Source organism: Astatotilapia calliptera, chromosome 17, assembly GCF_964374335.1.
Source record: "Astatotilapia calliptera chromosome 17, fAstCal68.1, whole genome shotgun sequence".
NCBI lineage: Eukaryota > Metazoa > Chordata > Actinopteri > Cichliformes > Cichlidae > Astatotilapia > Astatotilapia calliptera.
The window spans coordinates 36090372-36112659 of record NC_137438.1 but is presented as its reverse complement, the minus strand read 5'-3'; positions in this window follow the sequence as shown (position 1 = coordinate 36112659).

The following is a 22288-nucleotide window of genomic DNA, read 5'->3' as shown; positions in this document are numbered from 1 at the left end:
GCCATTTGGCTTTTGCACAGTGTACAGTGCATATGCCTTTACAGTTTGGTGCCCAGATTACACTATTTGAACTGTGAAATGCAGCGTGTGCAGGTATAGTGTTGGCGTACATAATTTAAATGTTTTGTTTTTGCATGTTTTACCCACTATCCTCTTCATTCCTCCCATCCATTCCACCACTGGGGGTCAGAGTTGATACCACAGGTTCAGAGTTCATACTGCTGGGAAATTGCACCTCAGCAGGGAAACACAATCGGTCCATGTGCCTGAAAGCAAACAGGCCAGCTGAGCTCTCATTTGATGACAAAGGTCCCGAACGCACTTCACTTGTGGTTGCGTGGGGAATCTTAGTACGTGTGTCCTGTATACAAGGGGTCAGGCTCATTTGTGAGCTGTCAAACAGAGATCAAGCACTATTCCTGCTCTCCAGAGAAAATGGATTCTGTTTGATGTTCAGTATGAGTAGTGGTTTGTGGGTGGTGGGGACGAGAGAATGGATGATAGACCAAAAGAGAGTATGAGAGAAAAAGGAATTTAAAAAAAAAAAAAAAAAAGAGTAAAAATAGAGGCGCAGAAACAGAATGAAGTTGAAAGCAAAAGAGGGGCTGTGAAGTTTGTCAGATTAAAGGTTGAAATTCAAATGAAAACAGCATCAACAACTAGAGATGAGGCAGGAAAACATGAGAATGACTAATGGCTGCCAAGAAAATAAGACCTCTAACTGAAGGGGAGGTGAGAAAAAAGGAGGGAAACGCTTTTCTGCCGCTAATGCTCTTCTGACTGTTAATGAATGCTGTTGTATGCAGAGATGAGGCAAAGTTTCATTATCTCCAAAGCTCCGGAAACTAAACTGGGTGAGTAGACCACAAAGTGAATGAATTAGAGAAACCGGGATACGCATGAGTCTCGTTTTGTTGTAGACAAATAATATTGTCATCAACAAGGGCTTTTTACTAATCAAAGATTACATTTCTTGAATGATGGCTTTTCAGCGCTCTTTTAAACATTGCCAAAAAATATGAATTACAATCTGTGTGCAGTTTAGAAACAAGAAATTGCTGCTTTTTGATTTACACACATCCTTTTTAGAAACTATCAATAGATTAAAAAAAACAAACAAACCAGATAAACTGAAAACACTTCATGTATTTGATAAAAATATGAAATTTACTTATTGTCATAAAGGAGTGCTGATCTTGAATTTGCAGCCATAAGATATGCTGCTGGTATTTACCATATGCCAAAATCTATATGTGTGTTTATATCTGACAACCTTACATGACATTTCAGTGTATCTTGCAGTGGTGTAAAGTACGCCGCCATTGGACTCTAGAACAGTGGAATGATAAATAACGCTTCTCCGTCTGGCAATCTGATGGCCGAATCTGAGTTTGCTGTTTGCCAGAAGAACAGCACTTGTCTGACTGCATTGTGCCAAGTGTAAAGTTTGGTGGAGGAGGGATTATGATGTGCGGTTGTTTTTCAGTCATTGGGCTCAGCCTCTTAGTTCCAGTGAAAGGAACTCTTAATGCGTCCACATACCAAGACATTGTGGACAGTTTTAAAGCTACCAACTTTGTGGGAACAGTTTGGGGATGGTCCCTTCCTGTTCCAACATGACTGCACACCAGTGCACAAAGCAAAGTCCATTAAGACATGGATAAGTGAATTTGGTGTGGAAGAACTTGCCTGGCCTGCACCGAGTCCTGAACTTAACCCGATATAACCAGAGGTGGGACCAAGTCATTGTTTTGCAAGTCTCAAGTAAGTCTCAAGTCTTTATCCTCAAGTCTCAAGTCAAGTCTCAAGTAATGTCAGGCAAGTCAGAGTCGAGTCTCAAGTCACTGGTGTAAAAGTCCGAGTCAAGTCACAAGTCTGAAACTTTGAATTTCAAGTCCTTTCGAGTCTTTAAAAAAAAAAATGAAAAAATAATGTTGCAGTTATATGCTAAATGTAAATATTAGACCATGTAATTTTAAAATCTGTGTTTTTCTCAACACATGACAAAATAGTGAACTTAGAAAATATACACAAATTGTGAAATTGCACCTCTTTAAAATGCAGCTCAATTAAACCTAGCTCCAAGAATAATTTTCACCGACAGTTCTGAGATAAGCTGCATGTTATTCTTGGATGCGGTTGTAGGACCAGCTTTAAAATCGCATGACAAAAATATCATACACATTAAAAAAAACTGTATCACCAACGTAGCCTGGACAACATTTGCTAGTTAGATGAAGTCAGCTATCTCATCTTAGCATATTTATATGCATATTTATAATCATACGGTTCTTGGAGTGAGTGCATACACTCATGAAGTTTAGTAACTTCCGGTCACTGCAACAAGCCCAGGTACAGTTTACCGACGGATGGGTGCAGGACCTTGAAATGCACCCTGCCCCTCCCTTCCTTCCCTCCCCATCTCCAGCTGCCTCCCTCTTCCCGCTCCTCCACAACCACCCACACATGCAGGGCCTTGGAGTGGGGGTATGTCACCAGGGTGCAGAGGAGGCTACCCCCCCGTCCCCTTCTGGCTGCCTCTGCCTCAATTTTATCCCACAACTTAGACATTCACATTATTCACACTCTCATTACACATACATATAGGATCTTGGGGGTGGGCACAATCACGGAGTCCAAATCACCATCAGGGTGTATACCCCACCCCTGACGTCGTTGCCCACCTCTCAATTTTAAATACACTTAGTCATTGAGGGTTAGCAGGAGGGACTATGCGCTTACCTGCTGCTCCTTGGCAGGTAGCTCCATGCCCTCCTGGGTTTTAATTGCACCTTAGAACACATATGCATCAACACTACAATGAGCGGGTGGAGGGAGGTTTGGAGTCTTCTCCCACCCCCATTCTCTGCGGCCTGCTGGAGCGGGAGGGCTAGTAGGAGGAGTTGGCCATCCGACTGCGGTCTGGGGTGTGGGGCCTCCCTGCTGCTGCGGAGTCGGGGTGGTCTGCCTCTCCCCACCGCAGGGAAAAGGGTAACACCACCTGGGTCTGGGTGCAATTCCCCCCTCCAGGGGCAAGGGTACCTAGACCCGGTTTGTAGAGTACGCTTGGGGAGTGTGATCGTGTGTACAGCGTCTCTTTATGTCTGTCTCCACGTTGGTTGAGTGTGGAGTGAGTGCATATGAGAGCATGAGGGTGGGAATGGATGTTTGTGTCTGTGTGTGCCTGTATGTCTGTGTCTATATGTCAGGTTGGGTATCAGACGCCACCTCTCTGGGGAGACCTCAGGCCCTCCAAGGTTTGGAGGCCTATCTCCACCCACCACCACTTCCCCTGCCGGTGGCGGACTCCCTCAGGTGTCGGTGTGTTGGTGGTTCTTTGTGTCTGGGGGTGGGCGTCCGGGTACACACCGGCTCACTCCTTGGCGGCCGCTTGTCGGGGCCTGGGGCCTGGGGCTCGCTCGGGCCCCTTTGGAGGTGGGGTGCCCCCGGCCTCTCGGCCTAGGGCTCGGTCACTCAGGCGCAGCTGGGGGCCGGCGGAGCTCACGGGCGCGTCACTGCAACTCCCCCTGGCTTCTGCTCCGCGGCTGCTGGGCGAGCCCTCATCTGGGACTCTCCTCAGCTCTTACTGGGACAGTGGCGCGGCTGCCCCTCTGTTGGTCTTCCATGGTCTCTTGTGTTCTGGGGGCCTCTGGATGTCTGGAGTTTTGATCTCCTCCATACCCGCTTCACACCCTGGAGGACGGGCCTGTGGCCCCCCCACACTCCCTAGCAGATCATTACATGGAGAAACCTTTGGAATGCAAGCATGCTGATCCACACAGGTATGCACACATGGGTATTCACAGACACGGACTAAAGCTTTCTTGGCTGCTGCCTCAAAGCACACTGTGCGCTGTCTATCTTGCGTGCTGCACAATATCGTTTATTACTTAGTAAATACTGATATCTATGACTAGCTAGTTTATTGTGATGGTATGGTGCTTTGTTTTCTCTATTATTATGTTGCTCTTTGTTGTTTGCTGTCTCCTCTGTTTGTTTTTGTTTCTTTGTTTGTTTGTTTTTTTTCTCCATACAGGTGACCCAGGAGTTTGTTTTTTTTTTTTTTGTCTCTCTTCCCCCCCCCTTCTCACCGTCTCTTCTCCCCTTTGGTTTTCTTTCTTTCTCTCCCCCTCTCTCTCTCATTCATTCCCCCTGTCCTATTTATTTAAAAAAAAAAAAAAAAAAAAAATGACAAAGGATGAACTGAAGCTCTGCCATCACGTAATGTCGCATACTGCTGTTTCTGATGTCATTTAGAAGAAAAAAAAAGAAAAAAAAAAAAAAAAAAAAAAAAGAAATGCACCGTGTAGAACGAAAAACCATCGTACGTATCATAAGTTTACCAGTCACAAATTGTCGTCATAAATACACATTCCTTAACCGTTTATTAATAGGACCTTTGAGCTCAACGGTAATTAATTAGTAGTGGAAATAATTTCTGGTAGCGTTACAGAAATGTAGCAGTGACAACAATATTGTATGCTGTAATCGTACTGGGCAATTAGTGATACAAAAAACCTGTTTTATCCTGTGAATAAAAGTATATGTTTTTGTCAATGTACCATAATAACACAAGCGAAACGCAATATTGTGTCAGGACAATTCACTATTTATGCACAATAAATAAAGGAGCATAGCGCGACAATTTCTGTTCAGCGCCAGACTTGCTTGTAACCTATATCACTAATTATGTTATGAAAATGACGTATTAACTACAACAGCAGACTGACCTTCGTGTAAATGCTTGGAGCAGACTAACCTGTGAGCTGGAGTGTTCTGGGACGTTATATTTGATCTTTGAATGGCTGCAATCCAGGCCATCCGTCGCGTCTTTGTTACTTCGGAAACATGGCTTGAACAATTTCTCTTCAACGACGTAATCCGATAACAACCGATCTCTTTACCCGTCAGCTTCCCGTGGCTGTCATGCGACCGGCTATTGCAGTTAATAATACAACGGCTTCTTGACATTTTTGTGTTTCTTTTTATCGCTGTTTAACTGATTTTAATTGAAAGCCTGCGTGCGCTAGTACCGCTTGCCACGAGTTCCCAGAATCCTTTGCGGTTCTACCCGTGAATGACGTCACATTTTCAATCTCTATATAATATGCATGTTAAATTTTATATTTGGGGTAAGATATCAAGTCTTTTCAAGTAAACCGGTTCAAGTCCAATTCAAGTCCCAAGTCATTGGTGTAAAAGTCCAAGTCAAGTCACAAGTCTTAGAACATTTTTTCAAGTCAAGTCTAAAGTCATAAAATTAATGACTCGAGTCTGACTCGAGTCCAAGTCATGTGACTCGAGTCCACACCTCTGGATATAACACCTTTGTGATGAATTCGAGCAGAGACTGCGACCCAGGTCTTCTTGTCCGGCATTAGTGTCTGAGTTCATGAATGTCCTTACGGAAGAAAGCTCAAAAATTCCCATAAACACACTCCTAACCTTGTGGAAAGCCTTCCCAGAAAAGTTGAAGCTGTTATATCGGCAAAGGGTGGACTGACATCATGTTTAACCCGATGGATTAACAATGGGATCTCACTCAAGTTCAAATCTGTGTGAAGACAGATGAGTGAATACTTTTGCCAATATATTGTAGTATGAAAGACAGCTCAGGGGGCTCTGGATAGACAATGGGATTTGTACTGCTATATTAAATTAAAAACTTCAATCTTTTCCAAGCTTCAGCGCGTATTTTAAAAAACAAGGATCCAGATAATAGAAGCAGGACAGTGTTAACTGTTCTGCATGGTTCCTGATGCTGTTTATATTATAAGTATTTTGTTTACTTTCTACAGGGACTCATCAATTCAAGTTTCCCTAAGTGGCATGTGCCATTTTGTATGCCAAAGTGGAATGGAAACTGTGCCCAGCCAGCATGCAGTGCACCCACTCGGTCAAAGAAGATAAAAAGCCTATTTCTTTGCTTTCACATCACAGAAACTAAAGATAATATGTATTGCAAACATAAGAAAAATGCAACATGGGATTTTTGTTGGTAATCACGCAGTCTCTTACAAATATAAAACGGGTTTACTTGCAGACTTGTCAGCTCAGCAAAAGTCCAGTGGACCTAGATCAATGATGAAGAACTGAAAGATCCATATTATAAGGTTGTTAAATAAAAGGCAAGTCTCTGGTAATGGCAGGACTAAACATAAACGAATAAAGACCAGCCCACAAATACATGGTGGGTTAAAAGTGGTCCATTCTGTTATCTTCTGTTTTTTTTTTAAAATATTAAAATCTAATAAAGTTTGAGTCAAAAAAAAAGTGGTCCCTTCTATCTATCTGGTCATTAAGTCTGACGTCACTAGCCGTGTCTGGGCCTAAACTCCGCTGCAGGTCCATATATCAAACGATCACTATGGCATTACTGAGTTGAAAAACTGTCTAAAGTCTTTCATCTTTAATAAAATGATCAGCGTTCTGCTCTACCAGGTGTAACAATTGAGTTTAACATCCAGGCATCCATGAAAACGGAATTTATGACATTTAATGGAGTTAGAAGTTAGCAGGAAGTTAGCTCGTTAGCTTCTATCTAAATACAATATAGCATGTCCTGACTGCGAGGTTTTGGAAACAAATTAAAACGTACAGCTCTGTTATCACTTCCAACATAAATGAAGACAGAAAACTAAACAGCAGTGACGTTTGTAGGGTTACTGAAGTTTGGCTAGCTTGTATATAATGATGTGCTACGTGACCGCTAGCGACACAGCTATGTTAGCATAATATAAACCAGCTAACTTTTTTTCCCACTCGATAAAAGTTAACGTGAGTGTTCTCGTTGGTCAGGAACAAATGTAATCGCATGGCAGGATGCTGTAAAAGGACCAAACTTCAGCCAGGAGAACAACTGAGATAATCCATCCACAATACGAGGTTAGTCATTCATATACTGCTGCATGGGCTGGGCTGTAGTTACATCCTAAGGTTTTAAAAACTGAGCTTAAATAAATGATTAGCGGTAATAAAAGCAGAGGGAGGTCAACAGTGATCACTGACTGTTTTAGGAGCTTTTTGAGATTAAATAGAAGAAAATACATAACATTAAACATGTTAACAACACAAAAGCCATATTAAACGCAGACTACTTTAGGCCCGGAAGTAGGATTCGTCACGTCATCACTTAACGACCGGATTGTTGCATGTGTGTGTATATATGTTTCAAAATAAAAGCCTTGTTAAAAAAATGAAATGCCCCAAAGCACTAAAGACTTTTAGTTGAAACAGTTTGAGTTTGTATAGTAATCTAGCACCCTGGGTGAGGGGGTTGTAGCAAGGTTGAACATTAAGAAAAAAATATGGTTTGATGTTCCGTGAATTAGTCTGTTTTATTTATTTGCTCACTCTTGCAGCACATAGTTGCTTGATGACCAACCCAGTTTTGATGTTGGTGTATGTGTAGTGGGATAAAGGAATAAAGTTACTCAGAACAATCTCATTTATGTGCCAAGCTAGTGAACTATTGCTTGCTTTGATATAATCAGCTTAAGACAGGAAATTCAAAAGAGCAAATGGGAATGAGCCACCGTTGCATGAACATGACCACTTACTCAAGTGAAACAGAGCGACTTGCAGACATAAGCCTGACTCTAATTCCAGCCCGCCTTCAAATACAGTCCTTGATGTAAATGAGGACCCCAGTCATTGTCTGAGAAAACACTGTATCCCTGTTATCCTGTTGCACTGTGATCAAATGTAAAAATAACACCCCACTGGTTGTTATTTACAGTGATGGCACTGCTCTCTTCACAATCACAGAACATAACTCCCTTTGGGAATTGAGCCCTCAAAACAACCTCCATATGGCTCAGTGAAACTGAATTCAAATTCTACCTTTGCTGTACTACAGGAAACTGAAGTTGCCAGCTATGCCATATCTTTTTTTCCCACTCCAAGCTCTGAAGGTAAGACCCTGGAAAACACCATTTTGCAACCATGCTGCAAACTGAAATTAAGGACTAGGCATAGATTCTCAGAGAAAGAAGATGTGAGGAGGTGAGAGTCATATGTAGCGTCTCGACTGCCTTTCTGTTCGTAATACCTCTTACCGTATATCCACATGTATTCATCATCTCTTCTGTCAGTGACTCTTTTTCATCTCTACCTTCACACATGCACTTGCTTGCACGCTCCTTGCTTTTCCTATCAAACTTTCTTCACTGTTTTACTTTCTGTATCCATCTCCCCCTGTCTGTGTCTGAATCCCATTCCATCTTATTCTCACCTCTCAAACTCTTACCCTCCACTATCCATCTCCTCCTCCGCCCCCTATCTATCCTATTCTGCTTCTTTTGGCATGACTGATTGCTGAAACTGGGCTGACTCTCCACCGCATCGCCTGCAAAGTATCCCCTACAACCACAACTATGTCAACCCTCGATACCCCAGCCTCCGCGTGCATTGATTACCCTACATTGCAAGGAGATAATCAGTGGGCGTGACCAGATTTTGAAACATGATGGGTCCGTGCTTGTGTTTAAATGAAGCTGATCTTGCTGGTTTTTAATCAGAGTCGCAGAGGACGCTTAATCAAGCAGTGTTTTGATGGATTCACAAAATAGGAAACCCATTCATCAAGTCAATTACACATTAATCACGAGCTCACCCGCAGATTTGGGAGTGAGACATGAGGAGGGGCTCCACTTTGTTCTTGGAATGAATAGCAAGCGGCATTATGTAAAACCCTCTTATCCATGGCAATGAGTCTGAATTATTGTACAATAAAGCGGGGTCTGTTGAAGGATGTTGATCAGCCAACCATTTATGTGTTTTACAAAGACAGACTCTTGAAGTGGCTCCATTTTGATCACTGCTTGGTATGTTTCACTGCAAGAATAATAGTATGTATTAAATCGCCATGTGCATAATGGGTAAAAAAAACATCCATTGATAGCTTTGTCTATACAGTAATGCAGCACTGCGAAGAGCCTTCCCACGATTGGACGTAAATGAAAGCCCATTCATTGCCTAGTGCAGACACAGTAGGATTGATATTTAAATATTGATTATCATATTTCTTCGCCATTAGAGTGCACTGTATGAACCATTTAATCTGTGTAGCTTCTAGTGCCAGTTAGTATTAAGGTTAAAACAGGTGAACTGTTCCCACAAACCACTGGCAGCGTGCATGAATAAATCATTCAGACTGACAAGCTCAGAAGTTGTCAGGAAATCAGGAATGAAATATGAATAATGAAAACTATGTCAGGAGTGATAGTGTGTGTGTATATTGTAATGGCTGTTGGCTCTAAACACATCTTGGCAGCAACTGAGGTAAGTAATGCGAGAGCAATGAGAAAGTCCTAGTTTTCTATTTCTAGTTTCTATAAACTGAAAAGTATGTACAGCACCGGAGCTGGAATACTTACAGTTTATGCATATTTAACAAGAATAAACACAAGTTCTCAATTTTTTATCATTCTGTAAAGACAGATGAAGAGAAAAATTCATTGAGAAGAGATAAATAAATCTAGTGATAAAAGATGATGTATTGCACATGTCACACATGTTTATATTTTTTTTTATTTTTCCTAATTCCCTTTTTCTGTCTGTCCATGCATACTCTTCTCATTCTCATTCTCTAATCATAAATGATGGTGGCAGATGGCTCCCCCTTGCTGAGCCTGGTTATTCTGGTGATTTCTTCTTGTTAAAAGGACATTCTTCCTTCCCACTGTTGCTAAGTGATTGCTCAGAGGATTCTCTTGTTAGGGTTATCTCTCTGATATTGTACAGTGGGGTCATTACCTTGCAGCATAAAATACTTTGAATTGACTGTTCTTGTGAATTGGCACTATATAACTAAAACTGAGCTGAATCCATACATCCATCCGTCTCACTTTAAACTTTTCATATTGTGGAGCTATTGTGGTACTGTAAGGATAATCTTTGTGTTTACAGGTTAGGATAACCGTAGGGATAAACTAAGGAAAAGCATAACCGTTTAGAGACACATACTGCCACTGAAAGATGCAACCTGAACATTGTTTTCCAACTTGGAATCCAGAAAAATATCTATAATCTTCAATATTAAATGCAGTCATTAGTGGTGAATGGCACAGTCATCTGGCCAGAGGTGGGACCAAGTCATTGTTTTGCAAGTCTCAAGTAAGTCTCAAGTCTTTATCCTCAAGTCTCAAGTCAAGTCTCAAGTAATGTCAGGCAAGTCAGAGTCGAGTCTCAAGTCACTGGTGTAAAAGTCCGAGTCAAGTCACAAGTCTGAAACTTTGAATTTCAAGTCCTTTCGAGTCTTTAAAAAAAAAACAAAAACGAAAAAATAATGTTGCAGTTATATGCTAAATGTAAATATTAGACCATGTAATTTTAAAATCTGTGTTTTTCTCAACACATGACAAAATAGTGAACTTAGAAAATATACACAAATTGTGAAATTGCACCTCTTTAAAATGCAGCTCAATTAAACCTAGCTCCTAGAATAATTTTCACCGACAGTTCTGAGATAAGCTGCATGTTATTCTTGGATGCGGTTGTAGGACCAGCTTTAAAATCGCATGACAAAAATATCATACACATTAAAAAAAACTGCATCACCAACGTAGCCTGGAAAACATTTGCTAGTTAGATGAAGTCAGCTATCTCATCTTAGCATATTTATATGCATATTTATAATCATACGGTTCTTGGAGTGAGCGCATACACTCGTGAAGTTTAGTAACTTCAGGTCACTGCAACAAGCCCAGGTACAGTTTACCGACGGATGGGTGCAGGACCTTGAAATGTACCGTGTAGAACGAAAGACCATCGTACGTATCATAAGTTTACCAGTCTCACAAATCGTCGTCATAAATACACATTCCTTAACCGTTTATTAATAGGACCTTTGAGCTCAACGGTAATTAATTAGCAGTGGAAATAATTTCTGGTAGCATCACAGAAATGTAGCAGTGACAATAAGACTGTATGCTGTAATCGTACTGGGCAATTAGTGATACAAACCTGTTTTATCCTGTGAATAAAAGTATATGTTTTTGTCAATGTACCATAATAACAGAAGCGAAACGCAATATTGTGTCAGGACAATTCACTATTTATGCACAATAAATAAAGGAGCATAGCACGACAATTTCTGTTCAGCGCCAGACTTGCTTGTAACCTATATCACCAATTATGTTATGAAAATGACGCATTAACTACTAAAAAACACTGACCTTCGTGTAAATGCTTGGAGCAGACTAACCTGTGAGCTGGAGGGTTCTGGGACGTTATATTTGGTCTTTGAATGGCTGCAATCCAGGCCATCCAGTCGCCTCTTTGTTACTTCCGAAACATGGCTCGAACAATTTCTCTTCAACGACGTAATCCGATAACAACCGATCTCTTTACCCGTCGGCTTCCCGTGGCTGTCATGCGACCGGCTATTGCAGTTAATAATACAACAGCTTCTTGACATTTTTGTGTTTCTTTTTATCGCTGTGTAACTGATTTCAATTGAAAGCCTGCGTGCGCTAGTACCGCTTGCCACGAGTTCCCAGAATCCTTTGCGGTTCTACCCGTGAATGACGTCACATTTTCAATCTCTATATAATATGCATGTTAAATTTTATATTTGGGGTAAAATATCAAGTCTTTTCAAGTAAACCGGTTCAAGTCCAATTCAAGTCCCAAGTCATTGGTGTAAAAGTCCAAGTCAAGTCACAAGTCTTAGAACATTTTTTCAAGTCAAGTCTAAAGTCATAAAATTAATGACTCGAGTCTGACTCGAGTCCAAGTCATGTGACTCGAGTCCACACCTCTGCATCTGGCCCTTCAACCAGAGGACAAGTCCTGCCTATCGCTGCCTTTTCTGTTGCTGTTTGAGGATTAGCTCTTTCATTAGGCAATAAATTATATGATAAGTTTAAAGGGAAAAAAGGCAGATCAGCAAAAAGCCTCTCTTCCTTGGTTACCAGAAGAACACTGTTGCCTGCGATCTGTACGTCTGTTTCACATGTTAGTTGACTTCTGTTGAACTCTATCGGCAGTGCCTGAACTTCTCTCCTCCAAACTCTCCCAGCTCAGCGTGTCACCAGCCACCTGTCAGTGGATCACCAGCTTCCTGACAGACAGAGAGCAGCAAGTGAGGCTGGGGGAGATCACCTCTGAAACTCGGTCCCTCAGTATTGGTGCCCCTCAAGGATGTGTCCTCTCACCACTACTGTTCTCCCTCTACACTAACGACTGCACCTCCTAGAACTCGGCAGTTAAACTCCTAAAGTTTGCAGATGACACCACTGTCATTGGCCTCATTCAGGATGGTGATGAGTCTGCATACCGGCAGGAAGTTGAGCGGCTGGTACTCTGGTGCAGTCAGCACAATCTGGAGCTGAACACTCTTAAAACTGTAGAGATGACAGTGGACTTCAGGAGACATCCCTCAAGTCTGCTCCCCCTCACCATATCAGAGAGCCCTGTGTCGACTGTGAAGATCTTCAAGTTCCTGGGTACAACCATCTCCCAGGACCTGAAGTGGGAGACCAACATCAACTCCATCCTCAAAAAGACCCAGCAGAGGATGTACTTCCTGAGACAACTGGGGAAGTACAGTCTTCCACAGGAGCTGCTGATCCAGTTCTACACTGCGGTCATTGAGTCTGTCCTGTGCTCCTCCATCACAGTCTGGTATGGAGCAGCCACTAAACAGGACAGGAGCAGACTGCAGCGGACTGTACGGGCAGCAGAAAGGATCATCGACGCCCCCCTGCCCTCCATCCAGGATCTGTATCTCTTAAGAACCAGGAAACGGTCAGGGAAAATCATCACAGACCCTGCACACCCTGGACACAGACTTTTTGATCTGCTGCCCTCTGGCAGACGGTACAGAAGCCTGCAGACCAGGACCACCCGACATAGGAACAGTTTCTTTCCCCTCGCCATCTCCCTTCTTAACAGTTGACCTGTCACACTGCTCCCACTGCCAGACTGCAGCTGCACCTTATGTACATTCTGTAGTATTCATTCCACCTCATTTCATTTCTGTATTTTATGTATATAAGTTTAGATTCGTTATTTATAGTTGGTTTACACAGCTTTGTGTATGTATGTGTAATGTGTGTATATAGACACGTGTGTGTGTGTGTGTGTGTGTGTGTGTGTGTGTGTGTGTGTGTGTGTGTGTGTGTGTGTGTGTGATTTATATTGCTGTGCTTGAGAGCCACCATCCACCGGACCCAAATTCCATGTATGTGTCTGCACATATACTTGGCCAATAAACACGATTCTGATTCTGATTCTGAACGCCATCCATCCATCCATCCATCCATCCATCCATCCATCCACCCACCTGTCAGTCCGTCCGTCCATTTGAGGGCAGGTAATTTTAAGCAGAGCTGACAAGAACTCTCTACCTAACCATCAGATTCAACAGCATGCTTATCCATTCCCAATTCACCGAAGAGACATAACATGTCTAGCATGTCCAAGGTCTAACCATGAGCCTCTGCTAGGTTAGACATGCCTGAAACACCTCACCTAGGAAGCACCAAAGAGGCCACTGTGTCAGATGCTTGAACCACCTTAACCAGCAGTGGCTCTAATCTGAGCCTCTCCTAATGATTGAACTTCACATCCTGCTGCCTGTTCACGCCATCTTTTCTTTTAGTTAAAGCTTATTAGGTTAGGCGCGGGTAGTAACATAGATTGACCAGTAAACTGACAACCTGATGGAATAATAATCATGTGTAACACTTGTCTGAACACCACAGAGCTATAACAATATTCTAGTGGTTAGAGTTTGACCACCTTTAAGTCCTCATTAAAAGTGTTTCTTTAAAAGCTTAAATATTCTTTAAAAAATCTACACTACCCTCCTTTTCTCTGTTTCTGTCCCTGCTCTGAAATGTATAATTTCCTCTAAAAGTGTTTCTTTTAATTTGCTTTGTTTTTCTGTCTCCCTTTAATGCATTAATGCATTATGTAAAGCAGACAGATGGAGAATGCACTTTGAATTACTCTTGTGTATGAAATGTGCTATATAAACAAACTTGCCTTGCCTTGGAAATTTCGCCAAGAAAAAGACAGTGAAGCAGTGACTATAATGAAGAATATACTATATTGGAAGGGCTTCAAGATGTAAATTTTTTTTAAAATTACAAAATTCATTTCCTAATTTGCCTAAAGTCTTTTGAATATGATTTTATTGTATAGAAAACCGTAGATCTTTGAGAAAAGTAAGTAGCAAACAAGAAATAATAAGGACTGCAACATTGCATATTTACTGTCTGACATATACTCAAAAGCGTTGGGCTTTTAATCAAAAGTCACATAAAAGTGAAGATCCATCCATTCTCTTATGCATATCCAATTCAGGGTTGTGGCAGGTTGTAACACAGGACAAAAGCTGGGGTACAACCCAGAAAGGTCGCCAGTTTATCTCAGGGTTAACACAAGAAAATGAGCAGTTGTTGTGCACGATGCATTAGATGTTTTTGTTTATCTTGTTTCGGTTTTAGCAGTCTTAAACTCTATTCACACATCTGATAAGAAGTGATTCACCTTGTCCAATGCAAGGTGAATCCAACTGCAATCCACAGTCCTCTGTAAAATTCCTAAATTTTTCTAAATACAGTGACAAACTTCAGTACAATGAAACAGACAAGCCAAATCCCCCATTTGTTACTTTTTTGCACTACAGCTCAGCAAGGAAGCATTGTTCAGGTGAACACCAAGACAGAGAAATGAGCATTTAGACATACAGCAAAATAAAAACAAATCCAGTGACTTCTAACAAGTGCAACTGATGGCACATTTTCCTGCACACTTTTTTAATAGCCATGTTATGAGGTATATGGTAGAAAGCAGACTATTATTGCAGGTCTTGGGTTGATTGAACATTTTCACCCTGCTTGATTGCATACATTTACTTCTCTTTAAGAAACCAATGGTGCATACTCACCTACATATGGGTATGGCAGTGTGCAGTGTTGCAGACTGTCTGCTGCAACTGGAGCAAAGAGGAACCGGGCTTTTAAGAGCTTACCATTGCGTGAAGCGTAATACATTTAAAATGCGTCTAAAAATGCTGCTAAATGGACTGACGCAGTAGCAGACATGCCTGGCAACCACATTTGTCAGAACCACTTTTGCATCGCAAATGATTAGCACAGTGATGGAGCATTATTTTTTAATCACAGAAACACCAATTCATCATCCGTAGGCTCTCTTAACTTAACGTCAGTGCACTCAATCAAGGCAGTTACATTTGGGGGATGCGGACGTTGCTACAAAGTGTGATTTGAAAACTGCCTAAACACCCGCTGTGAGAAATCCTAATGTTCCAGCCATCAGAACTAGTTTATTTTAACGATTTACATAAGACCAGATGTGGATGTTTCTGTCTATCTGATATATTATTTAAAAAGCAGACTAAGCAAAGCATTACCAAATACGTGGAAATCCAAAAATATTAATTTGTTTTTACTGTAGAATATGAGGAACACACAAGTAATGCATGCAAAGAACGTGACTCTTGTTTACAATGAATATGGCAGTGGTAATGCTATTTTATAGTGTTATAATACACTGTGTCATTATCCTCATGCACAACAGGTGGTAATTGATCTAATGTATTTCATTATTTCTAACAGTTATTGAAAGAGGCAATAACTGTGTGTCTGTTTCAAGGGCAAATAACAAACAGCAACAAAAGGAATAATGGGGAATGGTACTGTATTAAAACATGGGTTAATAGTCCAGTCTCTTTTGCCTGGACTTGTTTGCCCCATGTTCATGAGGTGTATAATAACTTTTAATGAGGTTTCCTCTCTCGAGCGGCATGTCTGAGGAGAATAATTAAGCTTGAAATATGTTGTTTTTGCTGCAAGCTTGTGCTTCTTTGCACCTGATGTGTTGTGATTTATTGTTCTTACCAGCAAATAAAACCATTACTGCCTCTATTTCTGCAAGTGGCTTCAAATCTCCTTTGTTTGCACAGACAATGGCAGAACTGAGTACTCCGCTCATATCATTTGGGAAGGGTGAACTGAGTTCAAATGTAGCTGGGTGATTTCACCCATCCGTGTGTTTTAAGCCACGAATGGTTGAGTGTGTCGTTGGCCAACCTCAGCTAAAAGATATCTCTCCCAGAACCCCCTTCCCTTCTGGCAATATCCAAGACCATATTTCTCCTGTCAGTTCACATCCAGACCTGGAGTAAGCCAGCTGGCCTTTCTCAATCACAGTCCCCAGCCAGAGAGCCATAGGGCTCTCTATCCTCTGAATATTTTCAGCCAGAAAAAGTCACACTTGCCTCTTTGTGCCAAAACAGCAACGAGCCATATGCACATTACGTTCTTGATGCATGGCAAAGCAACAAAAGCTTGTTTAAAAGGAAAAGGCCAGCACACTGTTGTTCACACTTCTAATGTGATGGGGGGGGGTCTTTAAGGTCCAATCAAGATTGAGCCATGAAAACCACCTGGCTATCTTAGAAAGTGCTAGTGTTTAAGCTCTGAGTGAAACTGCAGCCATACCCGATGAGGGTTATCTGTCTTTGCATTCACCCCTTTACGTTCTCACATAGATTTTTACCTGCAAATCCCCATTGATGTTTCCATCCACACAGTTGCCAAAACCAGTCAAGATAACCTCAGCAAAGTTTGATCATGAGTCAGATAACTTGGTCCCAAATCACAGGAAAAAAAACCCCAAACATGTATTGGTGCCAAATACAAACCTCCTTCTGTGTTTGTTGTGATAAATTACTTCAATATCACGTTGGACCATCTTGTCTCACTGAGGAATGAAAACTGAGTCAGCTTGCCATGTTATAATTTTAATAATATGGTTTTTGTAATCCGACGATACACTGCTGAAACATAGTGAAGTAGTTCTAATTCTTTTTCACTCTAGCGGCTCAAAAGGTTTCTCATGTTTCTTGTTGGACTCTATTATCTATTCATTTGGACCGCAATCTATTCTTCTGTCAGATAACCAGCCAACTGAATACTGAGCAACATGCTCCATGCTTGGAGCTCCAGTCCAGGATCTGACTTTGAATAATGGTTCCCCTATAGCTTCATGTAGATAAGACTTGCTGGAAACATACTGTAGGGATCTGTCTGACCAGTCAAATGAGACACACTAGTTTGCTCAATCAGTGAGCTGCAGCCAGAAGAAAAATGTGTACATTTCACAAAAAAATACTCTTGCGTGGTATCTCTATTATGCCGTTTTTCCCTATTGGGAGGGTGGGTACCTTTCAAAAGTGGTCAAGTGATTTTTTTCCCCCACTATTGGATTCTTAAGAATATATAAATATTTTTAATTAATGATAACTAATCAATGTATTTTTTCCAAGAGGTGGCACTCTTGGAAAGCATAAATTGTAAAGATAGATAAATAGACACATTTTATTTTTTACAGTTTTTTTTAATCCTCAAAAATAGTGTTTTTTTTTCTGGCTTCATGTTGATTTTTAGAAGCAGGAAATGACCACATTTAAAAAAAAAAGACTGTTTTTTATTTATTAGCTTTCTCTAGTAATCATAATTAGAAAGCTACACATAGAGACATATGCTAAGTCCTAGGTAAGTATGAAAAGGATAAAAGTCCTGCTTTGTTAGTGACATAATAGTGACACAAATTACTTTTTTTACTGTTTACGGTTTCTTTCTTCTACATATATATATGTGTGCGTGTGTGTGTATATGCCAATTTCTTGAGCTTTTGAGTTTTGTAATTGATGTCCGAGGAGTAAAGGTCAGAAAGGTGATAAATCAGCAACATGACACACTTCATAGAAATAAATGCTCTTTGAGATATTAGATTCAAGCAGGGCACACAGCATGGCACCCTGCTGGAAAGACTGAAGCATTGTTTGCTGTGGAGGAAACTGTTAGAGAAATTAGTTGTAAATGACTACGAACTGCAGTGAAAAAAATAAAAGTACAATATAAAATAAAGCTTTGTTTTGATCACAGTGCCTTGTGTATCTTAAACTAAACTATGTAGTTTAATGACACACTCATTAATCAAATACGATTTTTAGTTTTATTTTATTTGAATGGTTACACTGCACACATAATTTATTTCACATTAAAGCTTTGTGTGTGATTTGTACGTCATCCACAGTGCCTCAGAATAACAATGGGCTTGATGGCAAAAGTGTGATTTAGTTACAAGTTGAAATGATTTAGTTGAATTCAATCAAGATTGAAGCCAAGCCCTTAGAAGCAGTCACAATAAAGCAAGCTGATTGGCAGGCAACACCAGCTCCTCTCACTCTAAATGTGGTAAACCTGCTGAGAGGTTTTTCAGTCAGTGTGTCAGTTTAGATGCTGTGAGCTGGCCTGAATACAAACACTGACTTTGTAAGTGGGGGGGGAGTCCAAAGTTTTTATGCATTTATTGCAAAGTCTGTTCTCAGATATAGACATAATCTTTAGGTTTGTGATTAAACAAAACGTTTTACACACTGCTTATGTTTATTTTACTGCACTATCATTCAGTGCATTTTCTTTTCTAATTATCTTTCTGTATAGCTTTTCTGTTTTTATTTTCATTGTTAGTGATGGACTGCTTATATTTGCAAGGAATGATGGATGCACACAATTCAAGCATAGTGTTATTGATATCAGCCTCACTTTTTACTGTTCAGCCTTTATGCACCATGATTAGACTGTAAAATGTGACTGGTAGAACAGAATGGTTTTAACTCTCAGTAGCAACTCTGTAGTTGTGGTGGTTGTGGTTCAAACTAACTACAGCTGTTCATCAAACATACCAACACGAAAGTTGGAAATTTCCTTTCTGGATGGTCATTCTTTTGAAAAACACAACGCTCTTTCAGAAGAAGTGTTAAAGAGGTGCCTTTTTCCTGCACTATGGTTGTATTCTTGGACTCCACTAGAATAGCCTTGCAAGCTTATAGATCAGGTAGTCCTTGGAGAAGCACATACAAATGAACATATGAAAGATGTCTTATTTAAGCTTTGCAGATCCAAGGCAAGAGTAGAGAAGTCTTTAGAGTCTAAAGTCTGATGGTTTGTCTCACAGGGATTACTTTTACATCCACTTACCTTTGTGTTTTGAAACTTTGGCCATGTTCAGTACAAACACCCAACATTATCACAGCGTATACTTGACAAATTAAAGAAAAACAGGCAAGGTCACAGTTTAGGGTGTCCTGTTGGAAAAACTACTGTCCACATCTTCTGTTTATGGTTGTATCGTATACTTAAAGTATAAGTTGCAACTTTGTTTTTTGTACAATATGTTGCCCGCTAATGCAGTATTTGGTTGCAAAGCTAGTCCTTTTGTTAAGCTAGTTACCTGTGATTTTGGAGGTCGTCTGGGATAGCATCAGTAGTAGTTTAAAAAGTTTACATAATTAGACATATGTAGTAGCAAGGTGGTATATAAATGCATATTATGCTGCACATATGTATGTCATGACTGTATTTTTTGTCTCGTTTTTAGTTTTACCCTTTTGAATGTCAGTAAACCTGTTGACAACGCTCATTGGTCTTCAGAGTGGTGATATAAGAAAGGTGTTAACGCCCCTGCATCAGACATGCACCCATAACAGCACAAACATTGTTCTGCAACCAAATCTGTTGCAAAGAGATCAGTTACTATTTTACACGTCTCTGAATGCATAGGCTAAAGTCACAGCCAATGAGCAAATGGCCCTGTCAGTTCGCAAGTTAATGACAGGTTATTTTAACGCCGCCGTTGTCCACATCGGTGTTGTGTGTGTATTAACCAGTGAAGATACAGGGGGCCACAAACATATAATGTTTGGGAAGGGCCCGAAGGTTTAAAATGCCAGGGCAGATTAATTCACCTCCTACTATGACGGCTGCCCGCTGTTTAGATCCACAGCCCGACAGCTGTCCTCACTGGCTTTGATAAAAGAGGGCTGCTGGAGTGGCTGAGAAAGACGCGAGAGAGAAAGGGGGAATGAACCGAAAAGCAATAGAGAGGCAGGAAGAAAGAGGATGACTGTCTTCTGTAACCAAGGACAAAGTCCAGATTGGAGGGGCGGGCATATGATTGACAGGTCTTTGCTTTTGATCAGCCGGGAGAGAGATGGGATGAGACAAGTATGTGCATGACTGAGTGTGTGTGAGTGTGTAGCTAGGAGACAGTCCCCATGGAGACAGCTAGACTGAGCATTCAGTCAAGAGTAGGGAAGTGAGCACAGAGGACAGTGTGTGTGTCTGTGCTGTGCACACATGTGACAATAATGTGACGAGATTGATGAAACCCAGTGCTTCTCTGGAAGCATACAGTGTGTTCTCGCATATATATATACCATTAACAATATATACAGGATAATACAGTAAGTACTGTGTATGTGGGCTGACAGTTGCTGAATATTTTAGTGGTTAACTTTTCTTTTTTTAAGACCATCAGTTGGACCAACATCAGCCACTCTACACGTTCGTTTAAAAAAACAGCACAAATTACTCAGAACAGCTGTACCAAGCATGACTAATTTGAAAACACTTGAGATCGATTAGAACAAAATTCATTTTTTCCAGGTTCCCTTGGAAACAATGTCAGAAACTTTTTTCAAGCCCGTCCTAGAACAGTACCCTTGTTCATGTCATTCCAGCTGTCTGTGCTAACTGCTCAGAGGTCTCTTCATATTGTAATTCCATGTAAAAAGGATTCTTAGAAAGTTCTGTTAGTTAACATCAGGCTCTGACAGTCCAAGTGGCAAGTGTGAAGAATGGGACCAATCACTACAAAATAACTGAGAACTCATGTAGGGTTTCTCTTGCATACGGACATTTTTTAGCGTCCTCTCAAAGAGCTTTTAGTCTGAACCAAAGGAAAACTATCAGCACTGTAATACATTTTTTAAACGAAATATTTTAATTGGGGTTTCATTTTTTCAACAATAATTGGTTTTGTCAAATTAGCAGAGTTATCTTTATTTATCTTTGACCTTCTCCTTACAGAGGTCACACTGCATTGTGGATACCTGAAAAGGTCATGCTGGGTGGCATGGGGGTCGTCTTTTTGATGTCTTTGGTATTTTTGCTTCTACAGAGACCTCAGAGACCGCTCACCTGCCTGGTGCCCGGAGTGGAAGGTGATTTAGTTAGTTTATTTGTTTTTTTTTAGGAGAGGAAAGGTATTTGAGTCTACATAAATATTATCAGCACTTACAAGCTGTTCAAGTCAAGGACTTATCTGGACTTTTGGCAGTGGTACAAATGGATAGTTTTTATACTTTTGTACAGATACAACAATTTTTTTTAAACATTGAGTCTGTTCTGTGTCTGACGTGTATGTATTTGGATGGATGCTGAATTTTAGACCCACCTGCATGGGACGGTGGGTCTGCATATCCCATGTCTCTGTGTGTGTGTGTTTTAAAATGGGGCCAAGGGTCTCTTTGAGACTGTTACGAAAACTGTCCCTGTTCCCAACACATTTCCTGCAGAGACAGACATGGTCTGGTCTTTGGAGGTTCATAGGGGAGTCTTGAAAAAGATAAATAGTACAGTATAGAATAAAACAGTATGAATGCACTCTATAGACAATCAGTTAGTGTGCCAGTGCCAGATGTTCTTGCTATTTTTACTTTCTTTAATATAGATTAAACTATTATGGATGTTATGTTTTCATGTCTCTGGGTGACTGATTAATTAGCTGTTTTATTTCGAATGTAAATATAAATGTAAAAATATGCTTTGATTTTTTTCTGTGAACATTGTAAGGAAAAAACAAAACACTGAATTGCCACGAATAGCTATAAACCACAGAGTTCACATGCTTAGCCTACTATTTTTATAATTTACAAATCACTGTTCATCAAAATATAAGATGTAAGCAAACAGAATATGATTTTGTGAGATAGTAGAAGTAAATAAGTTTTTGCAGCCATCTGAAACATTACTAAGAGTTAATCACCAATATATTAATATCGGATTTATAGATTCTAAATAGATCTGTAGTTTGAAATTTGGTATCGATATACTTTTTATCCCTGAAAACTGACCCACACCATATTGTGCTGGCATGAAATATGAACATTATGCAATAGTTAGGAACAGTGCTACACAGCAGTACCAATTTTCACATTTTTATTTATTCAGCTTTAATTCTATGTTTATTTATTCTACTGTCTCAGTGTCTGGTGTTTTATGTCTGCATCATGAAGTAGCATTTTAATTTTGTCTTATACCTCACAATAAAGAATAAATATGTTTTGATAATTACTTACTTTAGAAAAACCTGGCCCCAGTGAATTTTAGTAACAGGAACAACCAGAACATGCATGGTTTACAGTCATGTTTACATGTGTAGTCACCCACCCAAAGGTCTACTG